The 4,288-nt window shown below is 38.4% G+C and overlaps 1 pseudogene; it reads left to right on the top strand.

The window, feature by feature from the left end:
- The first annotated feature begins 576 nt into the window (after positions 1-576).
- LOC139129592 (ceramide-1-phosphate transfer protein-like) lies at positions 577-3,736 on the top strand (annotated as a pseudogene).
- The last annotated feature ends 552 nt before the right edge of the window (positions 3,737-4,288 follow it).

Raw genomic sequence — 4,288 nt, 5'->3', positions numbered from 1 at the left:
AAAATAAATTGTGTTTCCAGTAACCCATTCTACCTTATTAAAACACTCCGATACACAACCACTAGCCGCGCATTTTAAATAATCATGCATGATAGGTCGCACCGCATTCAAAACAAATAGATAAATACAAGAATGACCTTGTTTATGTTACAGAAACGTATACACTTACAAATTTTTATTTTGTCCTGCGGGTGAAACAAAACCTCCATGGCATACTATAGTAATCAACTACCTAGACAGCAAACATTAATTTTCAGTGGCGGGAGGGAGCAGCTGAAATGTTACATCTAGTTTTTACATCCATGGTTACATGTACTCGAAAACGAATAATATAGGCTGAATTCCAGCCACTTTTCCTTACCAAATCCGATAAAAGATATAAAAGTTGAGGAATAATCCCACAGGCGCTGGGCCCGAGTCACAGGCGCGTTGGAGTGTTCAGTGTAACGACAGTGTTCAATTTTGTACTTTGTCCAATTTTGGAATGCACGTGCACCATACTACACACTTTACTAGTGTGTGTTGAGTACAATAAACATTGATTGAATTCCAAACCGTGGCCCGAGTTACCCCTGTCATTGTTAGGACCGAAGAGCAGTATGGGTAACCGTATATAACCGCTAACAGGTCACGCGTACTTGCAGGTGAGGGGTTATTGCCGCTTTGTTTGAATGGGGTCATAAACAATCCACGGTGGGTTACGAAACAGGAAAAAAGTGAATTGATCGAAATCCGTCTGACCGTGCTCTCGTAACTTGGATGATTGGTGACAGTCTGCTTAGTAAGGGAGTGGATACTTCACACAACATCTTTATAAGTCAGACGACAGTCGTGACCGTGACTGGAACCGCCGGCGGAATCTCCTCTGCTCTGGGTGCAGTGAATGACTTTCTCGACAATGGGGCATGCCAATAAGTTTGATTTGGGCACAGTGCTCAAAGAGGCAACCGCTTGTCACCCAGAAGAAAACGTCGTACTTCTCGATAAGTACCTCGCCGCTTACTGCGAACTGGCTCGGTGAGTTTTTCTTCATCATAATCTGGCGTTGCTTAAATTTTAGTTGTGATACATAAGGCGGCCCTGTAGAATATCATCAGCGACAAACACGCCACGTCACGCCGTCAAGCCGTACGTTATTTATTGCTGTACGCGTAGTTGAGTCCTTGTTCGACACAGTCAAAACATGGATACCAAAACAAAGTTCCACTGTATAGTACTTTGCCAATTATCAAAACCTGTTGCCTGGACCAAGTTAATGAGTAAATTTCCACAGTGTTTATACATTTTTTTTCAGTTTCGTTGTGTTTGTCACAGGCCATGATAGGATCACTCTGTGTCTGACACATAGTTACCACTCGTGCACTCCTATTCAAATTCGAATGGGAATGCACAGTGACTATTATTCGAACTAGCCATGCTTCAGAACAGAACAGATGTTTTATAGTTTTGACCGCCGTAAACTACTTCACATCACCAGGTAGTGGATTGCCGCCAAGGCAGCCAGGAAACCGTAAACGTTAGGCAGGAAGTAGTTGAGTGTAATATAATAATACAAGCTGGTGATATTTTAACCAACCTTGACCTGCTAGAAAGTACGCGTTAAATACCAGCTGGTAAATTTTGTCCAACCTTGACCTGCTATAAACCGTAACGTGGCCATTATGGCTTTCCTCCATGGACCCAGTCGCTCATCATATCCGCACACAGTGTAATTTGAAACAGATAAGGAGTGGACTATTTGATATTCGGGGGGGGGGGGTCTGGAAGATTGATGAGGTAGCATTATTTTTTTACCTGATCCATTGTACTTTATTTATTTTTTTTCCACTGTCCCATCTTTTTTCTCAAGCCTTCTCTGTCTAAATTTTTTCATCGACAATAGCTGGGAATCTTTTTTCCCCGAAAATCTTCCAGACCTCGGGATATCAATGGCCCATCCCTAAGACCAACCAACTGTTGCGCTCGTCTACGCCTTCTTTGGCAGTCTTCAATATATCCCACGTTCTCGCGTTAGTGGTTGTTGACATGACTGTTTATCTGATTATGTAGGATTTTATTCTTTTTAGAAAGTTGTGCACTGTACATTTTCTGAAGGGTAAAGGATAAAAAATCCCTGCCCATACAATAAATAAATAGATGTATAAATAAAGTATAGACACAGTATAAATTTGGCATATAAGCGACATTTTGCTGGTTAATATAAATGATGTAGTAAGGGTGGCCACTTTTTCAAATGAGACTGTAATTTGTTATTTTTCTTTGCAATAACATATTCAATATTTAAATTTAATGATGTACATGACAAACATGTAACTTTCATCAATTATTGCCAACATGCCTTGGATACAGAGTTTACATCGATTATAGGGGTCCTTAGCTACATGTACCTTTGAGTGCAGTTCCGACGACAGCCTCCATTTAAATACTTAGACTTTTGCTCAAACTTTTCTGAAAGGAATAGTAATGCTAACTTTTGATGATTTTTTTCATTATTTTTATTTTATATATCAATTTTTATTCTAATCCCCCAAAGTGTTGAAACACCCACCTTTCAGCTTGTTAACTTAGCGTTTATATGTGTAAAATGCAGAAGTCACTGTCTTTCAATAACAATGCAGTTTACACATGTATAGGCTTAGTTGACAAGCTGAACACTGTGTATATCAACATGCTTTGGGAGGTAGAACCAGGTTCACATTCAATATAAAAATGGTGAAAATATTATCAAAAGTTAGCATTACTGGCCCTTCAAGGAAACTTTCCCCCTATCTCAAGTTGTACCAAATCTTTCATGAAATAGGGGGTTGCTGTGCAAATTTTTGATATGAGAAAATCAAATTACTCAACTTTTACCTGTATTCAGAATTCAAAACACCCACCATCCCTGTGTTTACTAAATGGGAAAAAATGCAATTTTTAATTTTCACAAAACTAAGATGGTGAACTTGAAAACTTTACTTAATCCAAGAGCTTCAAAATGAGGGTCTATGAGCAGTTTATTTGAAAAGTTTTTGAAAATTAAGGCTCAAAATATCTATCCCCATGTGCATTCTATTGTAACTCATTTCTTTCATAATTTTTCTTTTTTATTTATTACATCAGATTTTTTGACCTTTTGGGACCAATATTTGGATTTGTCGCCAAGGATCTCAGAGATAAAATTGACACTCTTCAACAGCACCAGAAATCGGAACATCATCACCACTACAGGACTGTACAGTCGATGATCAAGTTTGAAGTAAAAAACAAGTATGCAAAAGGAAAATTGCCCAATGGTTCACGCTCAGGTTCCCGGCTGTTGATGAGACTCCACAGGCCCTTGCAATTCATCACTGAATTCATGCGACGCTTCCGGACAGCGATGACACGGAGAAGATTCCGACTATGGCCATGGAAGTGTATCACCGAACCCTGGCAAAGCACCACATGTGGATAATACGGAAGATGGCTGGCGTCGCAGTTTACACTTTGCCCGGAAGGAGGAAACTGATGGAAACCCTGTGTAAACAAGAACCAGAGAAAGTTGTGGAATTGATCACACCTGTCGTGGATGCTATACAGATTATTTATGATGAAATCGAAGAATTATACAAACAGTATGATTTGTTGCAGTTATGGTGACTTTTTCCTAACTTTCAGCCATCAAGATATTTTAACTGCGATTATTCAAAGTTTGTTTTACTTTCAGTGATGTTCATAGAGAAGTCAAACTTCAAAAATTATGTGATACAAGAAATAGTTGTTTTATTTGATTGACTCCCCAACTTCAAGTTCCAATACATCTATGAAAAAGCAATTGAAGATATTGTCATATTTTGGCATAATGGGTAGTTGGTATTGGTCTGTTGAAATGCAAAGATAATAAGCAGATAGATATTTACCAGTTATTTCCTGATATCGCCCAACACTGTGCAATTCTGTTTCAGAGAGAACACAGAAGTTGGTGTATGATGATTATGATTGTATTTTTCAATGCAGGCTTCCTCGTGAAACTGGCCATTTATCTACTGTAATATCTGATCTATCATTTTCCTTCAAGAGATAATGAAGAGGAACTCTGTGTTGACTTTTCAAAATATATGCAAATTTTATGCAAATTATATGTAAATATTGTACATAACATGCAAATGAACCAGCCATGTTCTATTTTCCCCTTTTTGAGAGCACTGACTTTAATGGTAAATAGATAATAGGTAAATAATATGCACTTCCAAAAGGCATGCCACCTGTTATTTGGAGCATATGATTGCAGCAACAAAGATTTGTACTTTTGATATGGATAGGTGAC

Source organism: Ptychodera flava, chromosome 1, assembly GCF_041260155.1.
Source record: "Ptychodera flava strain L36383 chromosome 1, AS_Pfla_20210202, whole genome shotgun sequence".
In the NCBI taxonomy this organism is placed as follows: domain Eukaryota; kingdom Metazoa; phylum Hemichordata; class Enteropneusta; family Ptychoderidae; genus Ptychodera; species Ptychodera flava.
Note: the sequence above shows the minus strand (reverse complement) of the source record. Positions and strands in the feature narration are given on the sequence as shown.